Consider the following 20,842-nt stretch of genomic DNA (forward strand, 5'->3'; position numbering starts at 1 on the left):
AGAGAGACCCAGCTTTCTCACACTGGGCCCTACATTATGCTGCAAAATTTGTTGGTAGTCTTCAGACTTCATTATGCCATGCACACGGTCAAGCAGTCCAGTGCCAGAGGCAGCAAAGCAACCCCAAAACATCAGGGAACCTCCACCATGTTTGATTGTAGGGACTGTGTTTTTTTCTTTGAATGCCTCTTTTTCTCCTGTAAACTCTATGTTGATGCCTTTGCCCAAAAAGCTCTACTTTTGTCTCATCTGACCAGAGAACATTCTTCCAAAACGTTTTAGGCTTTTTCAGGTAAGTTTTGGCAAACTCCAGCCTGGCTTTTTTATGTCTCGGGGTAAGAAGTGGGGTCTTCCTGGGTCTCCTACCATACAGTCCTTTTTCATTCAGACGCCAACGGATAGTAAGGGTTGACACTGTTGTACCCTCGGACTGCAGCGCAGCTTGAACTTGTTTGGATGTTAGTCGAGGTTCTTTATCCAACATCCGCACAATCTTGCGTTAATAATAATAATAATAATAATAATAAATTTTATTTTTATAGCGCCGACATATTCCGCAGCACTTTACATTTCAGAGGGGATTTGTACAGACAATAGACATTACAGCATAACAATAATCACATACAGTAGGTTATAACAAATACCAAGAGGAGTGAGGGCCCTGCTCGCAAGCTTACAGTCTATGAGGAAAGAGGTAGACACGAAAGGTGGGTGGTAACAGTTGCCCTGATTGTATGGACCAGCCATAATGTTAAGTGTGTAACAGTACAGACACAGAGGGCTAATGGATGCATAAAGCATGTGGGAACATGATGCTGGGAACCTGGTTATGGTAAAACTTTTGGCTCTGCCACACAGGGATAGGTTAGGTTAATGTGTTGAGGCGATAGGCCAGTCTGAATAAATGCGTTTTCAGGAAATCTCTTGTCAATTTTTCTTTTCCGTCCACATCTAGGGAGGTAAGCCACAGTGCCATGGACTTTAAACTTCTTGATGACACTGCGCACGGTAGACACAGGAACATTCAGGTCTTTGAAGATGGACTTGTAGCCTTGAGATTGCTCATGCTTCCTCACAATTTGGTTTCTCAAGTCCTCAGACAGTTCTTTGGTCTTCTTTTTTTTCTCCATGCTCAATGTGGTACACACAAGGACACAGGACAGAGGTTGAGTCAACTTTAATCCATGTCAACTGGCTGCAAGTGTGATTTAGTTATTGCCAACACCTGTTAGGTGCCACAGGTAAGTTACAGGTGCTGTTAGTTACACAAATTATAGAAGCATCACATGATTTTTCGAACAGTGCCAATACTTTTGTCCACCCTCTTTTTTATATTTGGTGTGGAATTATATCCAATTTGGCTTTAGGACAATTCTTTTTGTGTTTTTTCATTTAAGACAAATTAAATGAAGAAAATAATACCAAAGAATTTGTGTTTGCAATCATTTTCAGGAAGAAACTGAGTATTATCTGACAGAATTGCAGGGGTGTCAATACTTTTTGCCACAACTGTATATCAGTATATATACATGAGTAATGTATGAAGGAGTCAAAATCGGAGTGTGGAAAAATTGAGAAGTTTGGCATACCAACTCCACATGTTATCATAATTTTCAGTGTCCTCTCTGAAATTCTAGTGATTGTACCCTCATAAAGAAACATTGCGTTCACTTGTGAGTTGCTGCAATTTTACTGAGTTTCATGAATAACCAAATGGAAAAGATGCCCACCCCTAAGACAAATCCATTATTCTCCTAATTTACTGTTGACATATTTTGTGATCTCTGATTGCAGATTTAAAATAGCCAAATCATTGGCAGCATAAATAAAAAAATAGCTGTTTTGTAACAGACTGTAGTAGTGGCATTTAAAAGTAAACATACTTTGAAAAACTAGCGGGAAACTGTCTCTCGGATGACTAATGCAAGGCTCATTCCCGTAGCTTCATCCTGCCTTTCTCCCATTGAGTTCTCTCCTGTGTGTCAGGCATTTATGTGTGTATATGGAGGTCATTTTTAGGGGAGCTCGGCAGGGAGAAGCTACCAGTAACTTGCCTTTGACTAGTCATCAAAAATGGATAGTCCTTTGTAGGATTTTCAAACCCTGTTTTCTCTACAATGCTGAATTGCTTCATAGGAAAACACACGATTGCCATAACACGGCCAGCGTCTTATCTATTTTGGCTATGATTCGGGCAGCTTCAATCAGCTGACATATTCTCTTTAAGCTATAGTCACATATCTGACATCAAAATGAAGATAAACTGTTCTCCGTTTCCAAAAACTGCAGAATTTTTAAAGTAAATGAGTAAATGAAAGTAAATCTGTAAATGACAGACGTAAAACATATATAATAAATTAATAAAATAGTAAAGTGAAGGGAGGGGCGAATGCCGGTTGCTGTGGGCCAGAACAGAGTTCTCATTGCCCTGATACTCTTCCTTTAAACAGGAATCTGAATTGAATATAATGTGCTGTGAGGTGCTTTATTTACTCACTTGTTGTTTGGGAGTCCTTGTTACCTCCCCATCCATGGGTACGTATACAGCTACAGACATGACAGGAGACCTTGAGTCCAGTTTAACTGGTTTGATTTTACTGTGCAATTCAGATACATGCTGTTGCGGCACACAGATTGAGACAGAATGCCCTCTGGATTTTGTTTCCTTTGTCCAGTGTACTATCAGTACTTGACTCCATTCTGCCCAACCTGCCACTTCAACAGCTCCTGTTGGTACCAAGGACCTTCCATCCGGCATAACAGCTTCCCTAGGGCCTATCATCCTTCCATCTCACTGAGACCCGGCTGACATATTCCTCATGGGAGACACAGACATGGCACTCAATGCCTCTTCCGGGCCCTCTGCCCAAGCCTGCCCCAGGAACTGCACAAAGCTACAGATATGTCCTTATACTGTTTGGAGACTTGGCTCTGACAGGACCACTTTGCCACCACTGTATAACTGCCTTGAATCCTGTCAAACATTGTCTCTATCTTGCACTGTCTCTGACTGAACTCCACCTGCATTTGACGCTAAACTTGACTCTTCAACCTGACTCTTCTCGATTTACTAAAGCAGGAAGTGCTTCCCCTTCTTAACTGATCTAACCCCTCCCAGTGTATGGGCTAATCTCTGGTTGTTAACTATATACTACCCTGAGTGATGTATACTATATCCCTATGTTTTGTAATGGTTTCCGTAGTGGACAGACCTCCCCAATCCCCGGGAACGGCTTTGAGGCAGAACCGCCAGGAGAACTGAGACACAAACCGGCTATATGGGTAAAATGCAAAACTCTTTATCAAAAACATATAATCACAAAACATTCATATAAAACACTATTCACATTAACCCTTTTACTGACCCGACGTTTTCTTCTTCCTCCCTACAAAAGCAAAGACTGTAACTTTTTTTATATTTTTATGGACTGAAATGTTGTTACAAAGCAGAATATTTGTTCTCATTGTCCAGGACAGGTCAAGGTTACATTTTTTCAACACTTTGAAAGGGGGACACTTGAACATTGCATAATACTATAACTAATGCAAAACTTTACAATAATAGACAAATAATCTATTTTCAGTAGAACTAATATTTACAATCAATGGTTCCTATTCATCACGATAGAGCTCAGAGTAACTATTTATATTGCAAATGTTTCAGTATTATTTTCTGGAGATTATTTTGGATTTCATCTGAAATGTGCAGTACACCATGAATCAGTATATCAGGATTATTATTATTATGGCTGTAGTGAGCACATTGCTGAATATCAACATGATCCTTTGAACTGTCCTCTTCAAAGCAGAAGACAATTTTCCTATATTATCTGCTGCTTTAATTGCAATTGCACCCATAAGAGAACAGCTTAATTATCGGAACCACATTCATCTAAAGCAATTGTGTTGGTTGTGACCCAGCTTGAACTAGAAGTTTAATAAAAGCAACAGAAACACTATTAAGTGACTGTGTTGATATGCCTTACAGTATATAAATTGAAATAGGTAGTTACAAGCACCTTAAATGGATGATTACTGGGTCTACTTGGTATTTATCTAACTAAATGAACAGCCTTTTAACAATTGACTTTTATAATTTATTTCCTACCTGTATATTGTATACAGTCATGTATTATACTCAGGAACACCAACATTTATGATGACATATATTCATAAGAACAAGTAGATGTGGTCGCAGAGCAATACCAGTCATGAGGGCAGATCACTGGTGGCACACCACTGGAATCCCAACTATTAATAGAATGAGCCTTGAGCCTGTCTTTCCTCCTCACTGAACAAAGACAGCAAGGATATTGAATAGAGTAGCTGTCTAGGATCTACCCTAGAGGGCCACACCATTGGGTCCCCAATGATTGTCAGAATGGACCGTTGAGCTTGTCTTTCCTCCTCACTGTAGAAAGGCAGCCAGGACTTTGCATAGAGCGGTGGTCTAGAATCTACCCTACCGGGCCATATCATTTGAACCCCATTGTATATCAGAATATGAGCTTTGAGTCTGTCTTTCCTCCTCACAGTAGAAAGGCACAGCCAGGACTTTGCATAGAGCGGCAGTTTAGAATCTACCTTACCAGGCCACACCATTGGAACCCCAATGTATATTAGAATATCAGCCTTGTGCCTTTCTTTCCTCTTCACTGTAGAAAGGCAGCCAGGACTTTACATAGAGCGACTGTCTAGAATCTACGCTACCATGCCACATCATAGGAACCCCAGTGTATATCAGAATAGGGGTTTTGAGCCTCTCTTTCCGCTTCACAGTACAAAGCCAGTGAAAAGGAATTTGAATATAGTAATGGTCTAGAATGTACCCAAGTGGGCCACTCCATTGGGACCCAGTGTATATCAGAATGGAGACCCTGAGCCCTATTTATTGCTCCTTTGAAACTCATCCTCTTCCTTTGGCAGTGAGGAGAAGTTTGGAGCAGCCATTGGAAATGTACCCTGTCGCTCCACTCTATGTGGCTTCCCAATTGTTGTACTCAGCTGTCTTCATCAATCCAATTGCTTTTGAATGGTGAGGTAAGGGGAGTCCTAATCTGATAATCAGTGAGTCCCAGCAGTGGGAGCAATGGTGTACCTGTGGATAGATAGTTAGATAATAAAAGCCCTTTAGGTATTTTTCTGATATTATCACTGTGTCAGACTTAGTAGCCCCTCAGGACATCCATCTTCTAAAGACATTATGACAACACACATAAAAATGGTTCCGTATGATAGAAAACCTACCTAAGCCTGCTATGTATCCACCAATGATGTCACAAGTCTGCATTCATAATGATGTCACAGCTCCCCATGTATAATGACGTCACAGCTCCCCATGTATAATGATGTCACAGCTCCCCATGTATAATGATGTCACAGCTCCCCATATATAATGATGTCACAGCTCCCCATGTATAATGACGTCACAGCTCCCCATGTATAATGATGTCACAGCTCCCCATGTATAATGATGTCACAGCTCCCCATATATAATGATGTCACAGCTCCCCATGTATAATGACGTCACAGCTCCCCATGTATAATGATGTCACAGCTCCCCATGTATAATGATGTCACAGCTCCCCATATATAATGATGTCACAGCTCCCCATGTATAATGATGTCACAGCTGCCCATGTATAATGATGTCACAGCTCCCCATGTATAATGATGTCACAGCTCCCCATGTATAATGATGTCACAGCTCCCCATGTATAATGATGTCAGGTGGTAAGATTGTACTAATGTGAAAACTATGAATTCAGCATGAATAGATCATTGAATATATCATTGTGAGGTTAGTATCGTACACTATCGGTCTGCCATCAGCGTATAGTGCTGCTGCTGGGGAGATGTGGATGGCTGTTTCTGTTACGACCTCTGTAGTCTGTGCATTTTCCTGTTATGTTCTGTATCACTAATCTAAGCATACGAGTTTACTGGTTCCTCTGTGAAGATGCCATTATCACACTACCTGGAGCACTGGAACGTCTCCTGACACGATTCAGCAAAGAGCCTGTTTTGTGTATTTTTTCTCCTAGTCCCTGCAGCCCATATATTTTAAGAGCAGAGGGGTTGTATCTGAAGCGGCGCAGCGCCTCTTCTCAGATCGCAGCTGATGTTGTGTGGAATTATAGTACACATGAAAATGTTAACACATATATTTAGCACCCACCCGTCCTATCCATACAGATTTAATACCTATGTTTGCTGCTTGGCACATTCATTACAGAGACAATAGAAATTCTAAATAATAGATATGGATTAAACTTCCATTGTAATCTGCTAAGTAATTATGTGATGATCATTAGGTAGCATTTACCGTACTATATATTTGGGGGATCTTTTCATAATCCGGTGATTTGCAGAATTATGCCCAGGTATAAACAGCAGCACAGGGTTTCGGAGGGCATGACTTTACTTAAATTTAGGAGCTCTCCATAGCGACTTAGACTGTGCAATAAAAGATATTTAATGTGTTCAATAAAATAATGATTTTTAATCTACAAGACTGTATCTAAAACTCATTTACTATCTCCTGTTTGTGACCTGGAGGCATTTATCATGTTCTGTTATTAAGAGCAAAGGTGTTCCATCAGCCACGCTCTGTTGGATCAAGGAAAAATTCTCAGTGTTCACTGCAAAATCCTGAATGTGGTATATTAACCGCCCACCAATCCCTGCGGATAATTTTTGCACTGAGGTGGAGTTCCTCTCTTACAGAAATAAACACTGGCATATTTCAGTCTGTATATTCACTTCCATTGTCTTAATCAATTAATCCAATTTTCTGTAGTCCAGATTAAGAGAGATGAGACTGGGCCAAAGTTTTTTCTTAAAGATGTTTTCCTTTTAGAGTAGGATCAGTAGAGAAGTGGAGGCAACTTCCGACACCCCAAGTGATCAGCTGTTGTTAGCTCCAATAGGTCATCAATATGAATGTAGTGGGAAAGCCCTTTAAATTATTCTGCCATTTTTATTATTGTTTTTATTTTTTTGCAGTGTTCAGTCACATTTTCACACAGGGTACCTGGAGGCTAGGGTATACAAACCCCAACAACAGCCCAGGTGGCTAATATGGAGCAAAGTACTAGCTTGTCCTACCCCTTTGGTACCGGGTGCCACGAATGTACCCATCTCCAGTGAAGCTGCATTTGTATGGTTAGCAAATAAAAGGAATGGGGAATTTAACCAAACATCCTGAAAGACCTATGATGTCATGGAAGGTCTAGTTTGACCTTTCCCAAGGGGCTCCCTTCTATGTATGGAGAATTTGCTAAATAGTTGCAAGTCAAATTTATGTATGAAATAGCCAAGATGATTGTCTATAACATGATGGTGGCCCTGGTCTCACGTTCAAAGCAGTAGTGGATAATGAGATATGGAGCCTGAAAGTCAAGCATTCCGAACATTGTTACCCTTTTGCTCCTCACGGTATGCCAGTGGCAGGAGGAAAAGGTACTAAGAATATTTTCAGGGAGTATGGAAGGACCTCATTCATTTGGTGTACCTGAGTGCAGGTGTCGGAGTAGGGCACATAGCAATGATATCATGTTCACATCTAACGTTTGGGCACCAAAGGCTAAACATAGCCTGCACTGCTGTTCACGTGATCAAAGAAAAACACAAAATTTGAGCTTGGTTTGAGATGATACGCATGCAGCATATAAATGCATGTTGACATTGGCCATAAAACATAAAACCTGCAAAAGACAAAGTGAGCAAAAACCCTGCTGTAACTAAATAAGTAAAAGCAAAAGTGCATCTAATTAATACAGAGTTTTTAGTGATACTGTTTTTGATCAAAAGTAGCATGAAAGCCATCCCACCACGACACGGTAACTCTGTTCGGGATAGTCCTACACTGTCTAATATTAAAAACCTTGCCTTGTGTCAAAGTTGACCTCAATGTGTGAACAAGGGCAGACAAAAGGACTGGGTCCCAAACAGTAGTCACAAGTCTGGGGAAGCCCTATATACAATTTCCAGCTCAGGAGAGGGAGGCCACACCCCAGCTTGCACAGAATGCAAAAATACACATGATCAATAGAAATGTTCTTACATTGAGATCACTGTTCTCTTTGCTTTCACATAAAAGTTATGCTTTGTTGTATCAAGAACCTTCACAAGTTTTCAAGCACTACCCAATGAATAGACGGTTTGTACAGAGATGTTACACAGTCACTATAGCCTTGGAGGTTAATTAAAACATATTTATTATACTTTCTTCACATAGCAAAAAAACAATAGTCTTCTTCTACTCAACAGCTTGCATATTAGAGTTCAGCCATGATAAAAGATGACTAACTCAGTTAAACACATTGGATTACTTCTCTTGTGCTGACCCTGAGTTGTAGCCTTTGCTATAGTACATACATTTGGCTGACTTAAGAGCTTATTCTGGGTATTTACATCCCTGCAGATGTGTTCTGTGCACCAGGCACCATATTAGGTGTCTCAATGATTGTAAAGGAACCCAGTGTCACGTGGACCCGTCCTATGTGACGCCACCAGCAGGCCGGTAACTAAAACAACAGGACGCGGCACGTGATTCTGTCCTGTGTGACACGGCTCGCAGGCCGGTAACTAAAACAACAAGACAAGGCGTAGGGAAACAGTTACAACGGTGGGCCCTGCGATAGGGAAAGGGGACGTGGAGACCTCCTGCACTCCCCTGAGTCAGTGTTCCTAACGCTCCTAACGTTCCCTATGCTGGTTCCGCACCGGGCACCGATCAGGAACCTGTCGCCCTAGCACACCCTACACCTATCGCTTGCTAGGGAGCAGGGTGGTGCAGGCACTGACCCCACCGCTGTACTAATACACACTAAGGAAAAACACAAACAGGGAAACACAACTTAGCTTTACTCTGTTGCACTTGCTCCTGGCAGCAGAGTCCATAACCAGCATGCAGCTCTCCTCCTGAATCGCTGCCACCAAGCTCTGTCAGAGCTACAAGGAAATCCCCTATGATTCCTTCCTCACCAGGGCTAAGACAGAGACATTTAGGACTAATACAAGATTAGCAATACTATGTAGTAGAGATGAGCGATCTTTTGAAATTCGAACGTGCCAATTTCACCAATTTTTTCCCCAAAAATTTGATGAAGGCATGAATTTTAATACTAGAAAGCTTGTAATCTCTTAGCCAATAAGAGCTTACACACTATAGAAGAGAAAGACACAGGCCAGGGGCACACTTGCGAGTGCAATGCGAGAAACTCGCCTGAATACTTGGCACTGCCGCCGGCGGTTCGGACCGGCGCGTTCAGCTGCATAAAAAGACTCTCACAAGTTTCTCGCATTGCACTCGCAAGTGTGATCCCAGCCTTACCCAGTGACTCTGAAGATAGATAACGACTCTATCATACATACTGTGCTCCGCTGGGAAACATTGATCCGTGGTGGTCCAGTTATTGACCACGACTGTGCCAAGGTATCGTAATCTGTAAGAAGTCATAGCTGCAGGGCATTACGGGGAGGCCTGCGTGGCAATTCTAAATTAGGTTAGTCCATTCTCTGATGCTTCAGGAGTGTGGTAAATTATGTCTGGCAAGTTTTAATTATTTTTGCCAACCATGAATCAAATCTCAAAATGTCAAATTTGAAATAAATCGCAAATTTCAAGAAAATCAACTCGAACTTTGCACATCAATTGGCACATCTCCACTACATACTTATAAAGTTACTTGATGTTTCTATAGATCATTTTTGTATATGAAACATACTGTATCATTGATACATAAATAATTGATTCCAGGACCTAACTTGAGTCTTTTCTTTTTAGTCCAGCACTTGCTACCTGTCATTGATCACATCTGGCTGAATAACAACAGGTTTTCCTAGAAAACTATATACTTTTTGCAGTGCCAGATGTTCTTTGTGAAATATTTCTCAGTAAATTTGTGTAATCCATCCAAGGATGGAATGTGCAGTATTATTAATGAACACATCAGGTTGTCTTTTGGGTTGCAAAAATGTATTAACATTACCTGCTAGTAAAATGAAGAGTTTACAGAACTATATACCGCTAGAGCATGGCCCATGAATATATCTGGCACTAGATGTAATCATGTGTTTGGGGCTAGACACTTGCATAAATCATGTTGTTCAATTTACACTAATGTCCCTTTTATTGTAATTAGCCTTAATGACCACAGGCCATGAACTTTGTGTCTATTTCATTTAACCTTTGCCCAAGGGCTTCCAGTTCACAGATGCAAAGCAGTATTTAAAGTCACAACCAAGTACATTTGTTTTATGCTTTCAGGCTAATAGCAATGTAAGAACCTTAAAGAAGGAGACTCCATACATGTGGTCAGACAGCCAGGAAGGTAAATAAAATGAAAAGACTAAAGACTTCCATACACAAAAGCAAAGCTGGGCTGGTGAACAATTGTTTGTTGGCAGTAAAATAAGCATCTCAGACTGCATCGGCCATATTGGATTTTATTAGATGATACAGCCAGTGCCAAATTAGTTACATAGTTGGTCAGTCTTTTGAACAATCATTCTGACTCCTTAACTAGGCTGGGAATGTGGGATTCTTTAGACAGTGTGAAGCAGAAGTCCATCGAGGGTGATATCCATAAAAAAATGTTTATTCCGTTTTCATTAAAAAATACATGAGTCTAAAATCCATCTTTATATCCAGAGACACAAAAATGGGTAATTCCTACCAGTGACAGTCACAGGCTTAAAGTGCATTTAAAATCATACGCGTTTCAGCGGTCGTGCCGCCTTAATCAAAAACTCGTAATATGTTAAATGCACTTTAAGCCTGCGACTGTCACTGGTAGGAATTAACCGTTTTTGTGTCTCTGGATATAAAGATGGATTTTGGACTCATGTACTTTTTAATGAAAGTGGAACAAAAGTTTTTTGTATGGAGATCACCCTCACTGGACTTCTGCTTCATCTTCATACTACTTGCAGCACTGCATGATCCACACGGTGGGACTGGAGAGGAGGTGAGCTGATCTTTGTTGCTTCTTTCTTTAGACAGCGTTTCTAAGGATATCTGAATTGAGCCAGTACTCACACCAAGAACTTCATCAGTTTTAGCTCAGTTGCAGAGGCATCTATGAAGATTCCAATTTGAAGATTCCAGTAGCGGTTTATTCTCAGGCTGAATTCTTATAAATGCACAATAGTAATAGCAGTAGCTGCAACAGCTGCATTAGGTAAAAAGACAATTCTGAACCAAGGATGAACTGAGATGAACCTTGAATAATGACAAACACTAACTGGGAAAGAAGGGAGGAGTTACTTACATCAGAGCTGGGTTACAGGTAGAGAATCAGGAGGTTTTAAAAGGCAAACTGATTCCATAACAGTGTAACATTAACCATACAATAATATTACAATAATGTATGATTCCCAAGTTGTGGGACGTGACAATTGTGATCTTTCATCCATTGGTCATGGGTTACAATGAGTAATCATTTGTTTCGCTAACATAGCTGACTATCATTCATTATGGTCTATATCCTTAGTTTCAGCCAAAGGTATCATGGACACGACAGTGCCATATGCACTGGGACATATGCACTGGTCCTTTCATGTCTGTGGTTCCTTGGTGTAGCACCATTATACACTTCTATAAGCAATTCTTCTTGAGCAGGGAACTTCTAAAATTAAGCTTTCAATGAAGTGATTTTTTTCTGTTAGGTTCATAGTAAATGTGACCGTAGAATGGAAAAGCCGGATAAAGACGTATATTAGGACATACCTCATCTGTCTGAAGACCGCCACCACACATTGTATGGTGAACGTTACTGTTTCTGGATGGCTCCTATGAAAGGAAATAAGAATTAAATAAACATAAGAGATCTTAAGGCCCCCATACTCATAAGATGGCTTCTGACAATCGATCAGCCGGCAGCTATCTTGACAACTCCCCCATACAATAGAGCACACGCTCATCTGAGTGCTCATGTGTTCTCTTCGAGAAAGCCAACAGCTGCCATTTCGGCCATGACTTAGCTCCAGAAGAATAATACAATCTACTGTCTGAAATTGGTCATGACCGATCCATATCTCCCCCAACAGACAACAAGTGCCCCATATACATTTGCCGATATTGACAGGTTCGGCTGGCATTAATCTAATGTGTATGGAGACCTTCAAACCAATTTAATCATAATGTTTTCTCAAGATAAGCAGCATTAAGATGTCTGGCAGCCACTTATCTTCATCTATATATAATGTGTGTCTTAGCATGTTAAAGAGAGAGTGATAGACATCTTCCAGGTAAACAGCTAGAATATACTGTAGGTGGACACACGTGAGAGAAATGCTTTGTCAACCTACTGGCTGTCGGAGCTGGGCCATAATCTAATGTGTGTCATGGCAGATGCCAGGCAAAGAGTTATTGGGCACGTTATAGTTCTTCTTGTGTTCTCAAAGGAGATAAGCAACTATTACTGGTATATGAGCCCAGCTTATACCCCACTCCATACTGAGAACATATACATGTCAGGTGAAAAAAAGCATCATATGTATGGGATAAGAAGAAATAGATGTCAGACAAACGAACATTACACTATGGCTATCTAAGGTCTATATGTACCTTCAGTTCTCTTTCAGGGAGAGCAGATAACTGTAGGCATGGGGTTTGTTTTTCCCATGTAATTCCTATAGCTAGCCAATTAATCCATTTGGATAAGATAGGAAATTGCTTAGGATATTCATAAATGTATTTGTACCTGCTGTTTTATCACTGTTGGTGTTTACTATGTGATTGTTAAAGCCACATCAATATCCACTCAGTGTTTTCAAGCCACTGGTAATGAAACATCCCCATACATTACTCACCTCTGTACATGGGCACAATCCAGGGTAATATCCTATGCATGAAGCTTATAGACGCCGGCTAAAGTCATCTGTACGGCAGCAGACTGCATATCAATTCCGGCTCTGAGTCAGTATTGTAAATGTTATTGGAATTTATTATTGGTATTATCAAACACCGCAGTACACCTCTTAATCCCTTTGTCGCACAGTAGGTCATTACTGAAATTGATTCTGACACTCTCTTGAATCCGCAAAAAGGTTAGAAATGTCCATCCAACAAAGTTCAGGCTATTTCTAAATTAACTATATCAAAGCTCCGCTGTCTTTTCTCCTGTGCACATTCGTGTATGCACCATTTAATATTCCATCACGTAATTGAATCTTTTAATATTCCTTTCAGGAGTGTTTAATATTGGGTTATGAGACTTTGTTCTAGACACCCTGCCTCGTTTCTATACTTTTATATATAGCAGTAATGAATTTACCTATAGAGCATGGCAAAAGTGTCCATATGATTCCATAAAATAACAGCTCAGCTCCATTTTATGGGTAAATGCACAAATGGGAAATTAAACCCCAGGTGGTATTGTGTATTAGGGTACAGTCCGACGGCCGTATAATCGGAGGTCAGAACGCAATGCTAGCACTGGCCAGTGGCTCTCGTGACCCGAGCGTGACACCATCATATATTTCTGTGCGGCTGTCATGCTCGGACTGGGAGAGCCGCGACCAGTCTCAGCATTGCAGTCCAATCTCCTTCCGATTTATGTGGCCGTCTGATGGCGCCCTTAATGATGTTACATATAGACAATATTTTGGAATGTTTGCTTCAGATCATGGATTATGATTCCTGTTAGTCAATGTGAAATATTATAAGGGAACTACACATGAAAGGGATTGTACAGATTTAGAGAGCCAAGGCTGGTTTTGCAGAAACAGTGTGAAATCTGTCTGTGTATTATAGCTCAGCTCTATGGAAGTGAATAGACTGAGCTGCAAAACCACCCACGGACGATGAACAGTTCTGGCACGGTTTTGGGAGAATCCAGACATGTTTCTGTTGGATCACTCCTCCTGTATTATTTCTCCCATGCTCGGAAGCCCAAAGTCAGGAGAACGTGTAGATATACAAAAGTCCAGGGTTGTTGATAATAATAATAATGCTAACATATTCCGCAGCGCTTTACAGTTTTGCACACATTTTCATCACTGTCCCCGATGGGGCTCACAATCTAAATTCCCTAACTGTATGTCTTTAGCATGTGAGAGGAAACCGGAGTGCACGGAGTAAACCCACGCAAACACGGGGAGAACATACAAACTCCTTGCAGATGTTGTCCTTGGTGGGATTCAAACCCAGGACTATAGCGCTGCAAGGCTGCAGCGCTAACCACTGAGCCACCATGCTGCCCTAGCGGTGGGATAATGTGTGATGAACGCAACCCAATATGTGATGAATGCAAGCAGGAGGCTCGCCGCTGCCACCGAATTGTGACGAACGGCGGACCACGTGCCACCAAAACGTCACGATCCCACTGCTGCCACCAATATGTGATGAACGCAAGCAGGAGGCTCGCCGCTGCCACATAATTGTGACGAACGGCGGACCCTGTGCCACCAAAACGTCACGATCCCACCACTGGCACCAGCAGGTCATTGGACAGAGGGACGTGACGCACTGCCGGCACATGGCTATCACAGGCACAGTGGGGGCTTATCTTAGTTATCCCACCACCGGCACCACGTGACAAAAATACAGCAAACTAATCTTGCTCTAACAATTTACCGCAGGGGGGTATTTTGGATGCCCCACCACTGCTAACAACCTCCCAAGAACTGCAGGGATTTATGTATATCCCGCTATCTCAGTTCTACTTTGGAACTCGCAGCTCTCCGGCGCCCCCTTTACCCTCAGGTCAGTCAGGGAACTGCACCTAGGATAATTAGTCGCCGGACGGGCCGCTTGTTGTGCATGGGCCACTAGACTACTGCAGTAAGGGAATTATCAATGCTGTGGCTGCAGCCCCTCATTCAGCATGTAAGACCCATCTGTACTGCCAGCTAGCCGAGCCAGCCGTGCACACCACGCTGCCACCAGCCACGCTTTACTTAATCACAGAGTTAATTAAGAGGGTCCGTGAAAAACCCCAAATTAGTAGCGATTATCTAAAAAAGGCGCATAGTTTGTTTCCTAGAGCATGAAGGCAGACTGAATATTATATCATTTATTCCCCAAAAAGTCGGGCAGTGGTTACAAATATAAAAAGTTGTTACAAGGTTGAGACATTACATATGTACAAATACAAGTATAAAACAAAATGGATGAAAACAGAAAGTACACAAAAATGTCTCAGGACTAGTAACCACTGAGTCTGTTCTCCAAAACCTATGATGCAGGATTCCCGCAGGAATCGTGCAGGTTTTTAATGAGAGGAATGATTGCTCAAACCAAATCACTAATGCTCTAGAATTATCCTACCGCTCTTGTTGATAAAAATTCAGATTTATTCCAAATCTATTAAAATCCAGATACAGAGCCTAAGTATTACAGCCCACGTAATTCGGACCTTACATCAGTCAAGGCAGAGCGGATATGTTTTTCTAAACCTGTGCAAAGATATTTTTCATTTATTTTACTAATGTATATAGCACAGCATTTTGCACACATCATCATCGCTGTCCCCGATGAGGCTCACAATCTAGATTCCCTATCAGTATGTCTTTGGAATGTGGGAGGAAACCGGAGAACCCGGAGGAAACCCACGCAAACACGGGGAGAACATACAAACTCTTTGCAGATGTTGTCCTTGGTGGGATTTGATTCCAGGAACCCAGCGCTGCAATGCTAACCACTGAGCCACCGTGCTGCCCGAGCATCTAGTTTAACACCCGAAAAACAGCCTTGTAGTGATATGTGAGAACTTCCATCCTTACCACACATTATCCATAGCCCTATTACTGACTGTATCCATCATTACCTTTCTGTGAATCTTGTTTTAACTTCTCATGATACAAATTCAATGTATTGCACTGAATACTACTGTATGCAAACTATCAAAATCCTAGACAGGCTGCAACTCCTATCACAACCACTGGGTGGCCACACATAGACAATAAACATTTCCCTATGGAGTAATTATAAATTATTTTTTTTGTTTGTTTTTTTTTTCAAAGCTGGCCATTTTACACTATTCATCTAGACATATGTTGTCAAGAAGAAAAGTAAGGAAGCCCATATCTGTATTTAAAGCTGGATCTAAAGGCATATCCAATCAGGCTTACCTGTACAGACAACTGTCGTGGCCAAAAAGACTAAAGGACTGGAAATACCTAAAATTCCTTACAATTCCTTGCAATGCAAGGGCCTGGGTGACTATTAAGCCCGGTGTTGCTCTATTTTCCATTGCAGGTCATTACATGATTATTTTGGGGGCATCTAACCTGTAGGTCACCCATAATGTCAGTGGTGTCTGGAAAATCTTTGATTGAAGAATGATTTATCAGATTTAGCTTTTTTTCTGGCCCCAGTTCCGCATTTCAGTGCATTGTTTATCACAATGGCTGCATATGAACTCCTTTAATTGAAAACATATTTAATCCAAGGTGCTCGATAGCTGATTTCAATCTCATGTGGAAAAAAGAATCCAGTCACGGAGCTAAATTAGGGTGAAACGTCTAGTAGCAAAACACAAGATTTATTTCCGTGTGTAATGTAATATTGTACCTTACGCAATGGAAATTCTTGTGGTCAATGGTTTTAGAAAACATATTTTTCTTTTTCTGTCCAAATTCTTGGCCTAGCAATATTTTTGTCATTTTGTGGAGTTGGAAAGATAATTGGGGAAGCTGCCAGATAAGTGAAGATTGTGGACATTAGGTTCATGGTGTTTTGCGAACTCAGAGGAACTTATTGTTTCCTGTTTTTCATTTCAGGACACTTCATATCTCTTTCATTTATTATTTTGTTATAAGTTGCCAAATTAGGAGGGTATTAATGATCCAATGGTCAAGAAGTTTATTTTTAGGGTTATATTTTAATCCCTTCATGACCGGAGCTTTTTTCGCTCCCCTTCTTCCCAGAGCCATAACTTTCTTATTTTTCCGTCAATATGGCCGTGTGATGGCTTATTTTTTGGCGGGACAAGTTGTGCTTTTCAACGACACCATTGGTTTTACCATGTCGTGTAGTAAAAAACGGGAAAAAAATTCCAAATTCCAAGTGCTGTGAAATTGCAAAAAAAAGTGCAATCCCACACTTGTTTTTTGCTTGGCTTTTTTACTAGGTTCACTAAATGCTAAAACTGACCTGCCATTATGATTCTCCAGGTCATTACGAGTTCATAGACACCAAACATGTCTAGGTTCTTTTTTATATAAAAGGGTGGAAAAGAATTTGAAACTTTGTTAAAAGAAAAATTGTGCTATTTTCTGATACCTGTAGCTTCTCCATTTTTCGTGATCTCAGGTTGGGTGAGGGCTTATTTTTTGCATGCTGAGTTGATGTTTTTAATGATACCCTTTTGGTACAGATACAATCTTTTGATTGTCCGTTATTGCATTTTAATGTAATGTCACGGCGACCAAAAAAGCTAAATTCTGGCTTTTTGACTTTTTTTCTCGCTATGCCGTGTAGTGATCGGGTTAATCCTTTTTTATATATATATTTTTAAAAAACTTTTTTTTTACTTTTGGCATGCTTCAATAGTCTCCATAGGAGACTAGAAGCAGCCATAGCCCAATCAACTCTGCTACATACAGGCGATGATCAGATCGCCTCTATGTAGTAGAATAACTCACTTTGAGCGCCGACCACCAGGTGACAACCATAGAGGTCAACAGGAGACCTCCGGTTGTCATGCCAACCCACAGATGACCGGCGATCATGTGACTCGGTAACCAGTGGGCAGATTACTGGCTGTATGTCTGGAACCGCTTGTTAAAGGCCGCTGTCAGAGTTTGATAGCAGCATTTAACGGGTTAATAGCTGCGGGTGGATTGTGATTCCATCCACGCCTATTCTGGGCACATGTCAGCTATTCAAAACAGCTGACATGTCCCGGGAAAAATGTGGGCTCACTGGCGGAGCCCACACCAAAGGGAGGGTGTTAGACGTTGGCGTACTATTATGCCCAATGTCGGAAAAGGAAGAGGTTATGCTTCAATTGGACAACCCCTTCTTAAATACTACATTTCCCCTTGTAAAATAAAAACACGGTACACTCTTCGCTCATACTCGCTTTGTTCCTGCAATGTCGGCACCGGGTCTTCCGAGGCTTGTTTGAAATTGTTGAGCCACACTGGCCCTGCAGCCAATCACCGGCCGCTAGGTGGCTACAGTTCTCACTGCTTCCCTGGACATATGAGGTTCATCTGACCGAAATGAGGACACGGCAGCTCAATAGCAACTGCTGAGAGCGCCAACATCGCTGCCACTGCCCCGGTACAGGAAATAAGTATAGCATAGTTCTATTTTACAAGGGGGAATATAGTATTTAGTACTTGCATTTTCCCAAATTCTTAACCCCAGAGTGCCCAGACTGCTACTGTTCATTGTGGTTTTGTCCTGATGAAGAGCTTTGGAAACCTTGAAACGTGTTGATAAATAAACCGCATTCATTCTTCAGTTCCAAGTGTAATTGCATTTTTGGTACCTTTGGCAGCGCGGATTTTAAACCATCGTATTCCTCCTTCAATATATCAGACAGTGACCTGGACATTCACAAATAATAGGATTTTATGAAGGGATGGAATTTATTATTTTTCTACCTTGAAAAAAAATTGTTTTCAACTTTATCAATTATTGTGGAAAATTCTATGTTGATCTGATGTGGAGAAAGCCATATTTGCCTTCATACCAATGAGGAAGCAATAACAAGATAGTATATGTTCTGAACTAACCTGGGTGTGGATATATTAGACAGCAGAAAAAGAACAGGTTAAGAGGCACCATTGGCCAATATAGGACTCATCGTTTCTGGAAGGTCTTCTGTGAGTTTCCGAAGATGTCATATTTCCTGTATGCTATAAAAGATAATTCAGTCCAAAAAGCTTATGTATTAAGGAACAAGTCTTGACAATAACCTTGTCAGATAGCTGACATTATGACACATAGACACATAACACTTATAATAAGTTCCAGCCTCTGTATGTTTTAGGCTCAGTTAGATTTCTTTCCCAGTGCTTTACATGGTAGGAGAGCTCACCACTCCTTTCCTTAATCTGAAGTTTGGATCAGAGTTACTAAGCAACAGATGAAATGTATGCCTTCCATAGTAATCCGTATCTGAGGGAACAATATGTACACTGGAAAAAAAGATCAAAGAATAAAAAGGGGACACACTATGAAGCAGAAAGTCTCCAGTCGGGGCTTTTTGTCCTGAAATCACATAAATACAAGTAAACAATGACTATCCTGGAAGTATTGGACTATTTGTTGGAATACACACAAAAAAGATAAATTCTATACCGTTAGTATAAAATGTGGCCACATGACAATCTCCAAAGGACAGCAATGGAGCTGTTATTTATAGAGGGAGGAGAACTAATTTACACCCTTTAATGCTGAGGGCATGGCTACATGCAGCTGGTGAGAATGAATAACACCCATGGCTCCAAGCAGCTGTTGAGAATGAATAACACCCATGGCTCCATGCAGTGGGTAAGAATGATGCCACCCATGGCTCCATGCAGCAGGTGAGAATGATACCACTCATGGCTCCAGGCAGGTGAGAATGAATACCACCTATGGCTTCACGCAGCCGGTGAGAGTGATACCACCCATGGCTCCACACAGCAGGTGAGAATGAATACCACCCATGGCTCCACACAGCGGGTGAGAATGAATAACAGCCAAGGCTCCATGCAGTGGGTGAGAGTGAATAACACTCATGGCACCACACAGTGGGTGAGAATGATGCCACCGATGGTTCCATGTAGCAGATGAGAATGAATACCACCCATGGCTCCATGCAGTGGGTGGGAGTGATACCACCTATGGCTCCATGCAGCAGGTCAGAATGAATACCACTCAAGGCTCAATGCAGCAGGTGAGAATGAATAACACCCATTGCTCCACGCAGCGGTTGAGAATGATACCACCCATGGCTCCATGCAGCAGGTGAGAATGAATACCACCCACGGTTCCACGCAGCATGTGAGAATGATTACCACCCATGGCTCCATGCAGCGGGTGAGAATGATACCACCCATGGCTCCATGCAGCGGGTGAGAATGAATACCACTCATGGCTCCACGCAGCAGTTGAGAATGAATAACACGCATGGCTCCACGCAGCGGGTGAGAATGATACCACCCATCGCTCCATGCAGCAGGTGATAATGAATACCACCCATGGCTCCATACAGTGGGTGAGAATGATACCACCCATAGCTCCACGCAGCGGGTGAGAATGAATAACACGCATGGCTCCACGCAGCGGGTGAGAATGATACCACCCATCGCTCCATGCAGCGGGTGATAATGAATACCACCCATGGCTCCACACAGTGGGTGAGAATGATACCACCCATGTCTCCATGCAGCAGGTGAGAATGGATACCACCCATGACTCCATGCAGCGGGTGAGAATATCACTCATGGCTCCACACAGCGGGTGAGGATGAATACCAATCATGGCTCCACGCAGTGTGTGAGAATGAATACCACCCATGGCTCCATGCAGCTGGTGAGAATGAATACCACTCATGGCTCCATGCAGTGGGTGAGAATGAATACCACTCATGGCTCCATGCAGTGGGTGAGAATGAATACCACTCATGGCTCCATGCAGTGGGTGAGAATGAATACCACTCATGGCTCCATGCAGTGGGTGAGAATGAATACCACCCATGGCTCCATGCAGTGGGTGAGAATGAATACCACTCATGGCTCCATGCAGTGGGTGAGAATGAATACCACTCATGGCTCCATGCAGTGGGTGAGAATGAATACCACTCATGGCTCCATGCAGTGGGTGAGAATGAATACCACTCATGGCTCCATGCAGTGGGTGAGAATGAATACAACCCATGGCTCCATGCAGCGG

General features: G+C 41.8%; 1 protein-coding gene and 1 long non-coding RNA gene across 11 annotated transcripts in view; one reads left to right on the plus strand and one right to left on the minus strand.

Annotated features, from left to right (window-relative positions):
* TENM3 (teneurin transmembrane protein 3) overlaps window positions 1-20,842 on the plus strand; it is a 1,679,324-nt gene that overhangs the window by 1,036,067 nt on the left and 622,415 nt on the right. The window lies entirely within an intron of this gene.
* Window positions 1-20,842, minus strand: part of LOC141092071 (uncharacterized) — a 140,304-nt gene that overhangs the window by 95,695 nt on the left and 23,767 nt on the right. The window contains exon 3 of the long non-coding RNA XR_012232677.1: window positions 11,735-11,797. This is a non-coding gene — a long non-coding RNA (uncharacterized lncRNA). The remainder of the gene's footprint in view (window positions 1-11,734; window positions 11,798-20,842) is intronic.

The sequence above is a fragment of the Dendrobates tinctorius genome, unplaced genomic scaffold (genome assembly GCF_039654945.1).
Source record: "Dendrobates tinctorius isolate UK_male_01 unplaced genomic scaffold, ASM3965494v1 ptg000008l, whole genome shotgun sequence".
NCBI classification, from domain to species: domain Eukaryota; kingdom Metazoa; phylum Chordata; class Amphibia; order Anura; family Dendrobatidae; genus Dendrobates; species Dendrobates tinctorius.